The following is a 15,476-nucleotide window of genomic DNA, read 5'->3' as shown; positions in this document are numbered from 1 at the left end:
TTAAAATGGAAAAAACACGTCATCTTCCGTGAGACATCTTTGTAAAAGGACCACTCGAAATGAGATGTTTGGTTAACAATAGTCCAGTAGCTAATGTTTAAAAAAAAAAAAAAAACTGCCAGGCATTGCTAAGGCGATTGATGTCCTTTTTCCGAGCCTTCGTTTTATTGTCCGTCATTCGTGGTTCCTTGAGTGCCTTTTATGCTACACAGACCCGCCGAGGAAACATTTGTGTCATCATTTTCTGTTCGCTGCTGTTGAATGTTTCCGACTTATGGCAGAAGCTGTCAGCTTGCTCACTCATTTCTGCCTTCTACACTCCATATCCATTAAACACTATATTTAGCCTTTCAGATGGCACTCTTATTATTTTAGCAATATTTTTTCTGATGATGCGGTAAGTCTTTGAAAATGACCGGGCAGAATGTGTCCCTTTGTCCCTGTAAGTTTTTCTCTCATTTGAGAACACGTAATGGAGTTTCCTTACAGAGCATGTAAAATCGGATGATGCTTTATGTGTCAGCTTGCCTTACACCATCAAAAAATCAGTATCACAAGGAGGAGAGACGTCTTATGAAGTGCAGAGGGTTTTAATGTCTGTAGCTTTGTCTCTGATTGGTTTGGTGAAAATGCATGCACGGTGTGCATTGTAATGTTCCACACATAGATTGTGGCCGGGGGTGATCAAGCTGAGTCACCCGCCAGTCCCAACTAATGGTTCACCCCAGCATCACATAATGCGTGGTATATAAATAAAGGCGTAGGCCGATGACGTCAGTCATGGAGCCCGAATGCAAACCATATATGACTCTTTGCAGCACCAGAACTCAACACTGGCGACGAGGGCCACTCACCCACCTGAGTCCTTCAGCCATGACACCGCCCACACTGCCTGCCTGCCCCTCCAATCAGCCGTCTGTACAACAAGGGTGTTGCTGGCGCTACTACAGTCTCTACTGATCGAAAGGCCCAACCCTTCATCCGCGCCAAAGCTGGGGCACATGAGGTGAACTACCCAGCCTGATCCTCAGCTCCCCTCGGCCGCTGGCTGCTATTGCTCGTGCCTGTAGTTACGACCTCACATACGGCTGTCTAAGGAACAGCGCTCCAGTCTGGGAGGAGATCAGTGCTCTGGGTCAGCGGGTCGTTCAATCTGCACTCCACCATGTGGCTGCCGGGCAGCAGGAAGTTCAGTGCTGGTCTCTCCCTTTTGCTCCCAAGCAACATTCCTGACTCTCCAGGGGAGGGTTCTGCACAGCCTCATCCTACACACCCACACTGTCTCTGGCCAGCTGCATTTAGCTCATGCCCACTGAGACGGGTTTGGAGCCAGTGCAGGCCACCTGCATGATACCTCCGATCTAAAGAAACACTGTGCACGACCAATAGACCTGCATGGGCTCGTACACACTCAAAGCACCCTCTAGAGAGTGACCTGGCAAGAGCCAAGCACATCCGAGAAAAAGCACCACCTCATGGATATAGGTCACTCCCTCGGTCAGGCGGCTGTCTAGAGACTTCCGTAAAGAGATTGCTCGTGCCGGGAGGTGATCCCACAGTGAAGGTATGTTACGCACGATGGCGGCCAACCCTGCTATCAAATCATTTGTGGTTGATAGCGCACAATCTTCACGTGCTCCAAAATGGAAGGACTGGACGGACCATCTGCACTTCTACTTTGAAGGGGCAGGCATTGCAAGAGATCGACGCCGAGCCCTAGTACTTCACCTAGGGAGAAAGGACATACACTGGATCTACAAGACCCTGGTTGAAACAACACCTAAAGCATATGCCACTCTCCTCAATGCTCTAAATGCCCACTTCGAACCGATGGCAAACAGGGACTATGAGCGGTTTGTCTTTAGACAGGCCCATTAAGACTTGGATGAGTTGCTAGACACATTCTACAGATGTCTGAAGGAACTGGCAAGCATGAGCAGATTCCAGGATGAGCAGGAAGAGATCATGACCCAAATCATTCAGGGATGCTACTCTGCGAAACTCTGTGAGAACATCCTCCAAGAGTCAGGAAAGCCACTAGGTGAGTGCCTGTCTATTGGGAGATCCAAAGAACTGGTGAAAGCTGGAGCCTCTCGCATGGAAGCCGCACTCCACCGCCCTGTCAAGACTGAACAGCCCAATGCAGTGAAAACTCGATCAAGCCCTTCTCCAGCAAAGTGCCCGCAAGAAAAGCAGAAAGATGCGGCTAATGCAGAGGTTCCCCACATCAAATGAGCAAGTGCTCAGCTAATGGGAAGCAGTGCTTCTCAGCCTGCGAGAAGATGGATCACTTTGCGAAGGTCTGCAGGTCCTCCAGACCCCAGAGAGAGGCAGGGCAGGTGGTAGAAGATGCCCCGGACAGCGAAGACATGGACGACAACACAGTAGAGTATCCAATACACTATGTTCTGGACGTAGACAAGCAGTCTGTGGTAAATAAAAATATTACCCTGGCATAATTTCTAGGCATTAACAATTAGCATGTATCAAATGAGAGGCAGAGAGTCCGTGGTGTCCAAGTTAAAAGGGCTTTATTCCAATAACTCAAGTTAAGGGAGAATCTGTTCCATCACCACTGAGGTTCAGGAAGGGTCTTCTAACATTTAATAACAATCCAGTATCATATGCTGATGATACGCAGCTGCTCTTCCCTTTCAAACATCTTACACCGGAGATAATACAATCTTTCTCCGATGGAATGAAGGCAGTTGCAAGGTGGATGTCCTCCAATTTCCTCCAATGCAACGTTGGAAAAACGGAGGTAATGCTTTTTGGTGATGCAAAGGTCCAATGGTCTCCTGACTGGTGGCCTCCCGATCTGGGACCAGTTCCTGAGCCCAAAGCAGTGATCAAGAATCTAGGAGTCAGATTGGAACCGGAGCTGACCATGAAACATCATGTCTCCATTACTGTAGGAACATGTTTCCACGTAATAGGTCTCCTTCGGAGGATTTTTCCTTTCCTCCCTGATTCTTATAGGAGAACTCTGGTTCAAGCTCTGATTATCAGTCGTCTTGATTACTGCAATGGCCTCATGGCAGGAGCTAATGAAGAGGTTCTTAACCGCCTACAGGTGGTTCAAAATACAGCTGCGAGGTTGGTGCTTAATGCACCTCCTAGGTCTCCTTCTAGACCTTTACTACAGACACTTCACTGGTTGCCAATACGGCAATGAGTGAAGTTTAAGATCGGCTGTATAATCCATAAAGGCCTTAATGACTTGGGACCAGAGTATTTGGCAACAAAATTTGTTCCATATGCTCCTATCCGCACTCTTAGGTCTGGTGAACAGTTTTTGCTAAACATTCCTAAAATTACTAAAGCTAGGCAAGGAGGTAGGGCTCTGTCTGTGGTGGGCCCAAGTTTTTGGAACTCCCTCCCGCCCTCCTTAAAACTATGTAGGAATCATCTTGAATTCAGGAAAAGTCTGAAAACCTTTTTGTTTAGCTTATGCTAAACATTTATTCGCCGGTTTCTTATTAGGTCTCTGGCCATAAAGCATATTTCCTGTGGCTCTTTTTCTAAGCTCTTCTACCCCAGGTGTCAAAAGCGCGGAGATACTCCTTCGGGAGTTTATTCATAGCGCTATACAAACCTATAAATAAATAAATAAATAAAATAAAACAATGAACAACATATATACATTTTGTCTTGTACATAGGGCGTAGGAAGGAACGCAGAGCAGAGAAAGAAACAGATAAGAGCATGTGGGCGTACATGTGGGTGTACACTTTATGAGTCATAGGTAGGTAATAGGTAGGTGTCATAGGTGGGTGGTACACAGAGGAGGAGTTTGCATGACCAGCTGGAACTTTGCCCTACTTGTGTGCAACTTGGTCATGACGTGCAATTGACGTGTAACTGGGAGGAGAGCTGACTTTAAGTCTAGTAGAGAAGCCTTCAGTGTCAGGGCGACCAGCACGTCTTGTACTATCTGATATCTTGATATCGGGGATGTATTATCTGAAGCAAAGGTTATTCATCGCTAAGAATCAGAAAAAGCATATATTTCTTCGTTCATTACATGGGGGCTGTCGGCTTTTTACAGATGCAAGTACTGTAATTTCATTTAAACAGAGACAGAAAAGCTGGGCCCTATCTCAGCAGACGGGTTCTGTTTACCTTTTTCACCGGGCATGCAGATAACTGTTAAGCAAAATATACTGTCTTGGCAGCCCTTGCTGGATTTCTTTCGGCTGAGCTAGAAGCATGCGAGGTCAGAGATACGTAACTGCAGCCTTCAGTGTGTCAGGAGTCATGAAAAACCCTTATTTCAGAAAGTGGCTCAGGCTGAACCACAAAAAGGTTTCATCGTGATTTATTTAAAAGTGCACAATGCAAATACATGGGCCATAAATGCTAACTTAACTTTGTTACATGGGAGACTTAATTACTGGCATCCTAAAGCAGGACGTGATTGCAGAGGCCTTGTGATTCAGGCCACTAAGAGAAATATGCATGGGTGACATGCACATATGTGTAACATAGGGAACACGCAGGGGACACATTGGTCAGGCAAAATTTCATTTTCCTCATTCCCTCCTTGTCCCCTACGTAACCCTTCAGGATACATCTATATTCATGAGACCGTATAGTTGATCATACAGCATCATTTGTTCGTCCTTAACCCTTTGTATACTTGGATGTGGAACACATGCAGTTGCACACAGGCCGCAAATGGCCGGGCCACACTGCAGACAGAGACAGCAACCAAATATCATAAGTAGGATCATTCCCAGGAAGGACAACACTTTCCATCCCCAAGCAGATATCACACCCCAGAGCCAACTGGACCAAGTCTATGTGCCTGGGTCTTGATGTATGCCATGAGCAATCTTGTGGAGCCTTGTTATCGCTGCATACACAGATGGCGCGTTATTTGGGATGAAAACGCAACAACTAGATCGGATCACGCTACAAGCTCCGCCCCTATCCGCCAAGATGACGTCTAGAACGAGGCGATTTTGAAGAACGACAAGTCTAATGGCAGACTGCTCCTGGGTCAAGTTCGCCAGGGCAGACGCAGTCACATTCACTACTGCTTCAAGAGTCCTTGTTAACTTGCGTATCAGTTTACTGTTTTGGACAGGACCTATGAAGAAAAAGAATCCTTTGTTGAAATCTGTATATTGCTCCCAAGCTGTTTCAGTCTGATCAATCCCTGAGGCATCTGTCTCTCTCCTTACTCTAACATGTTCTAGTCGTGAATCTCTATGATAATGGGATGGGGCCTAGAATAAAGGTGGCAATAAGAATGCTATATAACAAGTCCCACCCCAGTCTAAGGGCAGATGTACATAGGCTGTCTGACCGCAAATGAAATAGGTATGGCGTGATGTTTTGAAAGAAGAAAGTCCTTCATCATTAAACTCTAATACAACTTTACACTCGCTGTGTCCCATATGTACTGAGCCTTTCTTTCTAACACATAAATCACCTTTTGCTGGTAGAACTGAAATAAACGGTGGACCTGTATTTTGCTTGGGCTGAACATTTAACATTATAAAATTAACGGATGCATTTCCCTGCTCGTACTCTTCATTCTCTAGATCGGTTCCCTTCCTTTGGGGAAATCCATCCTTGTCTGGAAAACATGCTTCATTCATTACTTTATTCAGGTTTCCATATATCCAGCCACCTGGATAAGCTATGTATTTTCTATCTATTGAGGTCATTAAGGCAAACCATGCTCCACATGAACCATTGTGTGAGAACGGCAGAGGATAGAAGGGCAGAACTCCCTTCGCCTTTTGATAAGGTGGCAGTTGGCCACATACCCAGCAATCAGTCGTATTGCTGGTCTGATGAGAATGGTGTAACATTCGAATAAAAGTATTGTTACGCAATGCAAGTCGATATGACAGTTCATGAGGTGGCAGTTCACTAAATGTATGCTCTACAGTGTTATTAAGGGAAGAGTGCATATGTGAGGTAATAGGAGGAAAGAAAACATGTAGTATTAAACTAACACAGATCATAACAATGCACAGAATAAAAAGAATGATCAAAGTAACTATACATCTACTGCGTAATAACTTGCAGTACTTTTCTCTCATGTTTCTCTTCTTACTATTCTCGTATGTGATCTTATACATGTCAGAAATCTAGTCTAACCGATTCACCACCGAGTGGACTTAGACAATTGAACTACCTCTGACTTACTAGATCTTAACTTAGATTTATACTCCTGCTGTGGAGTCTTTTCTAGTAAAGGCGGCGCAAAGTCTGTATCGTCCTTATTGTCTATCAAAGTTCCAGATTGTCCAAAGTACTTTTTGCAATGTTGAGCGTGAAGTTTCCCTTGCGTCCTTCGACTTTTATTGCGGTCCTCGTGGTCAGTAGCACCTACTTCGGCGTCTTCCAACGTGGCTCAAGGGGGCTTGATCGATCAAAGTTCCGGACACAAACGAAGTCCCCAGGGACTATGACGTGTTCCTTGACCTGGGTGTTGTCAGGGAAGGCGGCAGCAACCTGTGAATGACAAGAGAGTAGTGCAGACATCAAGGAAGCCAGGTAATCTGTCAGCATGTTACTGTCAACATCAGTTATTTTTTTCGTTTTTAGGCATAGGTGTACCCCACAAATCTTTGCTAGTTTCGTCTTGATTATCTGATTATGTCTTTCTACAAGGCCTGCTGCTTCAGGGTGTTGTACACAATGGAACTTCCAATTATATCCTAACAGAAGAGACACTTGTTTCCTTAATTCAGAGGAGAATGGCTGACCGTTATCGGAATATACGACCCGAGGCAATCCATACCTGGGGAAGTACTCGCGCACTAATTGCCTGGCTGTTGTCACAGCAGTATAATCTGGAACTGGATATGCTTCTGTCCATCTAGATAGTGCACACACAATTACCAAGACATACTTGTAACCTCTACATCTGTTCATTTGGATATAATCCATCTGGAGGACCTCAAAAGGGTGGTCAGGAGGATGAAATCCGCCTTGTTCCACCGGAATGCCTTTACCTGGATTGAACTGGCAACAGATCATACATGTTCGTACTTTCTGTAAGCTGTCTATCATTGCCTTTTCTCCCAAGTGTGCTGGACTATGTGCTGTGTTTATGATTACTTGTACCATGGAATCTGGAAGAAACCATGTGCCTTTTCCCTTAGTCATCCAACCTTGGTCAGTCTGGACCCCTCCTTGTTCAGTCCATTTCTTTATCTCATCTGCAGTGGCATGTGTCTGTATGTCGAGTACATCTTGAGTGGGATCCCTGACTCTCATACATGTTGTCAGTAATGGTACCTCTGTCCTTGTCGTGTCTGTTGGTGTCTGGGCTGTCTGGGCTGTCTGGGCTGTAAGTTTAGCAGTTCGGTCTGCCAGGTCATTACCCTGGGAAATGGTGTCTGTAACTTTGGTGTGAGCTTTGCACTTCAGGATAGAAATGGCTGTAGGTAAATGTATTGCTTCCAACAGGGCTTGAATGAGCTGGCCGTGCTGGATCTTGGTCCCATGGGAGGTCAAGAAACCTCTCTCCCTCCAAAGTACCCCGAAATCATGAACTACGCCAAAGGCATATTGTGAATCGGTATAAATGTTTACTTTCAAGTGCTTAGCTCTTATGCAGGCTTGTGTCAGAGCGATGAGCTCTGCTGCTTGTGCTGATAGTGTGTCTATTTTCTGTGTCTCTATGACTTTAGTAGCAGTGGTCACAGCATAGGCTGCTACTAATTCTCCTGCACTTGTTCTCATGCATGATCCATCTACATAGAGCGTTAAGTCTGGGTCTGGAAGTGCAATATCTGTCAGGTCTTGTCTTGGTTTTGTCACTATATTCATTACTTCCACACAGTCATGTGGTGGTGCATTTACTGTACTTGAGGGCAAAAGTGTTGCAGGGTTTAGAATATTACAACGTCTGATCTCTATGTGTGGTTGAAATAATGTCAGTTCATATCCTGTCAGTCTTGCTACAGTCAAATGTTGTGTCTGTGTACTATTTAAGAGAACTTCCACTGCATGTGGTACACTAAAAAATAAAAACTGGCGCTTGACATAATGCTCTTTTTAATTCCTCAAATGCCAAGGTATGTTCTTGTGTCCAAGGGAGGACAGTCGAAGTGGCTGCCTCCTGTGTTGTCAATTGTATGAGTGGTTTGGCTAGATAGGCATACTGGGGAATCCATTGCCTACAGTATGAAGTGAGGCCAATGAAGGCCTGTACTTCCTTTTGTGTCTTGGGCTGTGAAAGGCTAGAAATTAACTGAATGAAAGGCTTGTGTTAGCTGTCTACCCTCCTTGGAAAGTAAGTGTCCAAGGTACACCACTTGCTTTTCACAGAATTGCAACTTTGAAGGGGAAATGTAAAACTGTCAGTGATGCAATTGCGCATTCTGGTTCTGAACGTGCTGCAATTAGGATGTCATCTACGTACCGGAGTAGGGCAGTGTTGGGAGGCATATAAATACTGTCTGCGTAATGAGACTGAGCGTGTGTGAGACCGCACTACAGGACGCACGGCTCTAACTGAGTGAGCTGCAGAGCGGGGGGGCGAGACTGATGCACCTCACACAGGGCTCTAACTGAGACTGAGCTCCAGGGCTGAAGGGTGTGTGAGACTGGGCTGCAGGGCCCTGGCTGTGCATCTTCCCAGCTGTGCATCCAAGGGGCGGGTCCCAGCTGTCTTTTTAATGCCTGACTGTAAATACTAGGGCTCATTGCAAGAGCGAAACTCCTGCCAATTATTCTGTTTACACTACGAGGGAAAAACTATTCATTTGCAAGCATGCTCTTATCTGAAGTCAATGAAGCTTTCTGTGCTGGCTGTAAGGAAGAGCAACTTGACCCCCACCTTTTATAAACATTTTCTCCGCGGCTCATCAAGTTTTTTCTCTACACTGCCTTCCCTTTCACCAGTGGCGGCTGGTGACATTTGAAAGTGGTGTGCAGAAACTCGTCAGCATACTGCACCGTAGCGAGCGAGCCCGAACCCCCTAAGGAAAAAATAGTGGAAAAATGGTGCATTTTCAAGAAAATTTGAGGAAGCAGGAAGGTTAATAAAGCAATTGTGAAAGTGCAGGTATTACATTATTAAAGAGCTGTCATATAACATAGGTAGCTGCTTATTCAGTATAACCACAGAGCTTTATAACAGACTTCAAGATACAATGCTGAGAACCTCACAGATTGTTTTTATTTAAACTGCAAACAAAAGAACCAACTAAACAGGTCACAAACTATCACCATTCAACATATTTACTTTTTGTATCTAAATTCAGCACGTCTGTCTTTAAGCGCAGTAAATTTTTCAATTACTTGAATGTTAAAGTCAGCAATATTTTGAACAAGCTTGCTCTCTATAGAGAGCATTGCCAATGCATTGAGTCTTTCCTGAAGCATGGTGTTCCTCAGGAATGTCTTAATCCTATTTAAGGTGGAAAAAGATCGTTCTGCCTCTGAGGTGGTCATAGGAGTGGTAATTACTATTTTTAGTAAAGCTACTGTCTCTGTAAATGTCTTTTCCATATGAAGTTCATGAATTAAAGACAGCAAAGACCTGGCATTTTCGGCCTTCTGGTACACAGGCATTGAGTACATTACTGTCAACTCACTTTTCAGGTCCTCTTGGTTGAGCATCGGATAAGCTTCCACAGCCGCATGCAGAGCATGCTGTCTAACGTTTGCTCCTCACTTTGCTCACCAGTGTTATTTTTGTAAACTGCCAACTACTCACATTTCCCACCAGTAAACACTCTTACCTATGCAATTTGCCTAAAATTCCCTGCTGCTTATTCAGCCCATCGGTGGACTTTTCTCACATTGCTCATCTGTGGCTGTTTCTCACACTGTCTATTAGTGGTGGCTTCCACACTACTCACAAGTGCCTGCTACTCATATGTCCAACTAAAGCTAGCTTCTTGTAATGCTGACCAGTGTTAGCTTCTCACACTTTGTGCCAACGTGAATGTGCACTGCTGACCAGTACAATCTCGTCCCACTGCATATCATAAAGCAGCTAAAACAAGGGATAAGACCATAGAAGAGCAGACTACTTAAACGAAGAACTCAATGTAACGAAAACTGTATGAAAGTAAAAACAAGACACCAAGCGGACTTGTGGGACACACTTCTCATATCAAGCAAACAACCGAACAGCCAAAAATGTTGACAGTTAAGAAATGGATTGTCATTTGGGCAGACCAGACAACAAAAAGCAGGGATTAAAGCAGCCACATGGGAAACACATGTTCGCTAAATGTATGCAGAACCAGAGACGAAAGAGAAGTGGGACAGGGTAGATGGAGAATCCAAAGTGAGCAGCACAGGTCTAGCTTTAGTAAGACAGACAGGTCGCGATGAAGACAAAAGGGATAACGTTAACACAACTCACTGTAAGAAAAATCTGTTGCCAGTGGTGGATATAAAACAGTTGACAAAAATCATAAATAAATTAAAATTAGAAGGCGCAGCAGGCTCAAATGGAATCCCCAACACTCTGTTTAAACTAAACATAATCTACTGGGCCCATATTTCACACAATTCTTTAATGAGCTTTATCACATGAATCGCATCCCAGAATCATGGAAAGGTAGCATTTTTCAAACAATTTTTAAAAGCGGATTTCCGACAATGCCAACAATCTATAGGCTCATAGTACTAATAGACGTAGAGGCAAAGCTCTACGCATCTTGTTTACTTGAGCATATCAAATCATATACAACCATGAGGACAGTGACATCATCAGACCAGCAAAGCCCTTTGATAATCCATTCCTCATCTCATGACGAGGGGAAGCATCACTGATAGATTCAGCCTAGGAAGAGTTAATGAAGGTCCTCCTCTCAATGGCTAACCCTTGAAAAGGTTATCCAATGATGGTTGATAAGCAGTGGGATAAGGGTAGTGCCTTATTGAATGTTTGGGTCATGTGTGTATGTCTGAATGGATGTGTATTTCCAGGCGTGTGCTGTGTATGTGTAAGTGCAAGTGTGTTCATGTATGTGCTTGTGAATGGGTGGGTGGCAGTATGTGTGCTGATATGTATTTATGAAAGGGTGTGATTGAGCATGTGTGCACGTGAGTGTTTGTGAATGGATGGGTGTGAGTAAGCGTGCACGTGTGTGTTTGTAAATGGATGGGTGTGAGTAAGCGTGCACGTGTCTGATTGTGAATTGGTGGGTGTGAGTGTATGTGCTTGTTGATGGAAGGAAGTGAGTGTGCAACTGTGTTCCTACCTTACTACTTCTGAAGATTACTGTAGGCATCAAAAACGTTCCTACTATCTTTTTAGGGGCCAGTTATTACGTTACTTCCTGGTCCATTACCTATCCACATTACCTATCTACAGACACTCACGTTGCAGAATGAACAAAGAACACCTGGGCACCAGCAGTGCTTTCTTGCCTCTCACGCACAAATGGGTAGTGCTTTGGCATTAGCCTCACTGCCACACAGAACATGTGCATGAAAGGCAATAGTAGTGCAAGCTCCTTTCACACAATAAGCACAGGATGTCTCGCAAGCTTACCTCTCATACACAGTGCACAGGACCATTTGAAAGAGAACCCATCCCAAGAACAAATGAGCCCCAGAGATTGTAGGTAAGACTGCATGAGATGAACTAAGCACTTGACTATTCTAACAGTAACAGATGATATGCCATGAGAACAGCATGACTTTGAGGACGGCTCATTATTGGATATCTCCAGTTTGCCAGGAATAAATGTTTTGGGGCAAAACAAAAGATCCATAACATAACAAAACAAAAACCAAAAAACAATTAAGTGCTTAAATTAAAGTAAGTTGCAAGTGAAAGTGGATAACTACACACAAAAAACCTATACACCCAAATGACATCATACGAAGACCTGGGTTAATATAACACACTGTACACCTGTATCCATTATTAAATGAATGACATGTCTTTCCGGTGAAATACAGAGCTGGCTCAATAGTAACATACAAGTGACTATCTAAAGCGGAGTCTACAAACAACATTCATTATGAAGCACGTGCAATAGCTTTACACTAGTGGCATCAACAACCATAGGCCCTGTGCAGTGGCACAGCCAAAAGCAAATAAGACTGCTGAGGTTGGCCTGAACGCACAGGAGGCATTCTGTCCTTTTGTGTCCCTGTGAGGGAATGGAACCCGTGACTGCTGCAGCCTCATCACACCGTTCGGAAGGGAATTAAGTTGCCAGCCTGAATGCACTTTTCTATCAAAGAGCGGGCAAATTGTCGGATTGTCGGAGCCCAAAGGTCATTGTAAATCTCCATATCTGAAATAGCGGAGTGGCAGTGAGGGCGGGGGCCGTGAAACCTATCACAGGGAAGCCGGGTTCTTGCATCCAGATCTCACCGAAAATACACATTCGTGATTCCACTTCTAACTTTTCAATCAGGCCCTCTTTTTCTTGAAATTTACATTTCAAAAACAATAAACATACAATTTCCCAGCCAACGGTGGTGTTGCTGAAAAACGCAATCCTTTATTACCGTGATTTTACTGTCACATTCGAGAGTTTATTTAGGTGTTTTTTATGATGGATAGCATCGGGGTGAACGGGGGGAGGGGTAGCAGAGAAGGTCCTCACTGCATTCACTTTTTTTAAAATATTCTTTTTATGAGCATTTAATAGAACACATGTGTTTCATAAAAATTTTAACAGACTTAGCAACACATAAAAAAATATAAAGCAAAGCCCATCCTGAAGTAACCACCCAGCCTGAAGTAACTGGCCACTTATGCTCCTATCAGACTAGAAAAAAGTACAGTCATATATTAATATGTCCCTTGCATTCCATCCCCTTGCTGCCACCAGATTTCCATACAATGCCAACAAGACTTTGCTTTTCTGTATGTATGTACCTGCATTCGTAAATTGCAAACCTAGTTAGAGAGCAGCGCAGAAGTGTACATTTGGGCAAGGTGACAAATTCAATATTGTATGCAATAATCTGAAGGGACATTGGGTTTCATTCTGCAGCAGGGCCTGGGTGGGTTTCGAGAACCTTATTATCTTTCCTTGAAAAGGTGTTACTTCATGTCAGGTCTTTTCTGAACTACAAAGTTAAGATGCAGGCTGGATATGCTTTTGGTGCATGACTGGAGGGGACTAGTCACCGTTAACATTTTGTTGCACTTCACTTCCAATCCATTCTGGCAATGTCCTGGCTCCTTGTGATGTACTTGCCCTAAACTAGTTAAATTGTTTTCTGCCGAGTAAGCGGAGGCACTGTTTGCCACTGTCACGGCTATATAGGTGACTGTGCCAGGCGGGGACCTTGAGGACAGTGTGACTACAGGCTCGCCTCACATCCGTGGACCTATGGAGCACTGTTAAGTATTTTGTGTAAATGTTTCTTTTGGCATGCAGTATGTGTGATTGGTATGCACCTTACATTTATGTAAGAAGTGATCTCAGGGATTAAGATTTACGGTCCTAGCGAAGCTACAGGAAAGGGTGGCAGAAAAATGTAGACCAGGTACAAAGGGGAATTTAGGGCCATTGAACCCCTCGAAACTTCCCAATCCCTTTCACAGATTATAACCATACCGACTGGGGCATGTATTAAAGTAATAGAACGGAAGCCACCGGCAAGGTATTTTTTAACTCAGAAGAAACCCCTCCATTGCGTAATTTCAAAAAACATTCGTCTGTTATAATTTAGTGCTCCAGTGCATGTGTTTCCTCTATTCCATTCTATCCTGTTCCCTTAGTTCCTTCGTGTGCGTGTCCTTTCAGATGGGCTGAGCTGAGGCCCGCACTATCTATACTAAAAAAATGGGCCTGCACTGCAGTGCGACAGGTCGGACAGGAGAGAGGGTGTAAAAAAGACTAAACTGCATTAACATACAACAGTAGTACTGTAATAATAATAACGTTGTTACACTTACATTAATTTACGACGAGTCAGGAGTCAGTCACCGTCACGCGCTTGGATCGATTCGACTGGTCTCTCAGTACTGGTCTCAGTGGTCTGACTAGTCTGGAGTTCAACTTCTAGAACCTTCCTTCGACTTTCAGTTGGCACTGGTGCTCACGCGCGTCGGTCACGTCACTGCAGCTTTCAGAAATGGCCAATCACCTCAACTTGGCTTGATATAGCCATATGTGATTGGCCATTACTGAACTAGCAGCAAACACCCAGGCGCGGCACCATGATCCTGACCCTGCTCTACTCAGCCAATCCTGGCGCAGGCTTAACAGCGCCACTGCGCCAGGATTGGACTACGAGCAGGAGAAAATCTGCCCATATTGAGACCGGGGCCCCGGGTCCCTGCCATGTCTCTCAGTGCTACGGGGGGGGGCGAGGTTTAATAGGTACTAAGCATGCGCAGGCCAGTCTCAATTATGAGTACTCCTGGCTGTCACATGCGTAGTCACCCCGACCCCGCTGCAGCTGCTTACGCTCTGGCTGCCTGCCTGTGTGCGCTGTCACTCACTCTCTGCCGCAGCCCCGCCCCCCACGGCCCACTTCCATACGCAATGCCCGATTCTGTCGGGCTCGTCCCGGCCATGTAGCGCTGTGCGCTCGGATTTATTTTACACAAAAAAGGAACTTTTAAATATGTTGCTGGCACCAGCGGCGGTCGTCCATGGCTAGTGGGGCAATGCCCCAACGCCCCCAATGGACGCACCGCCACTGCCCTTCACCATGATGTCACCCACAGGGCGGTTCCTCCACCCTTTCAAAACTCTGAGAGCTAAGAACAGCTGCCAAGTTACTGACGAGAGACCTTAGTCAAATTGCAAGCATTCTTTATCTGCATGCGAAGGAAGCCTGAGTCAGTTGGAGGACTGCCAATAACTGTCCGCGGAAGAGAATTGGGGAATGGCCAATAATAACAAGACAGGCACTGCTCGGTGCTCCAAGAGGGAAAAGCCCTCCCTTCACAAAATATCTTTCCCTGGGAGCTCAGGGCAACCTTCAAGGTCGAAAAACACATTCTCTGTAAACATATCTGTAAGGACATATTTTATTTCGTAACCTAGACACATGCTAGCATTTTAAAATAATTATATCATAAAATATTGTCACTAGCTGCAAAGGAAAAAAAAGAACCAGAACATGACATGGAAACACATCACATTTTACTTTTTGTAAATAACATGTGAAAACTCCATAATTTTGCATTGCAGAACCAAGATTTTCATAATTAAGTGTGCAAGCTCTTCTATTCTACCTATTAAAAGGGCCAGATTCATCATTTTTCAAAGAACCATGTTTTCTAATTGAGGTTAAAAAAAACCATGTTGTCTACTTGAGTGGATTAACTGTCACACGCTATTCTAAAGGGCAGCTTGCATTGGGAAAAAATAATAATGTATATTTTGTAGAACAAATTTTAATTTAAAAAAAAACACACGGTTGCATTACACTAATTAAAAGCACATTCTATGATGGGTCTGTTTTATATTTCCTTCTCAACCGTGAAAACATTAAAGCACCCTCCGTGCAAACCCTTATCTCAATCCGACTGGTTTATTTACAGCTTACCGACCTCTGAGTCAAAA

The 15,476-nt window shown here is 44.5% G+C and overlaps 1 protein-coding gene across 1 annotated transcript in view; it reads left to right on the top strand.

The window, feature by feature from the left end:
- Positions 1-15,476, top strand: part of AK5 (adenylate kinase 5) — a 2,677,990-nt gene that overhangs the window by 1,279,973 nt on the left and 1,382,541 nt on the right. The window lies entirely within an intron of this gene.

The sequence above is a fragment of the Lissotriton helveticus genome, chromosome 1_1, assembly GCF_964261635.1.
Source record: "Lissotriton helveticus chromosome 1_1, aLisHel1.1, whole genome shotgun sequence".
Taxonomy (NCBI): domain Eukaryota; kingdom Metazoa; phylum Chordata; class Amphibia; order Caudata; family Salamandridae; genus Lissotriton; species Lissotriton helveticus.
The sequence above is the reverse complement of the archived record's forward strand: the minus strand, read 5'-3'. Positions and strand labels throughout refer to the sequence as shown.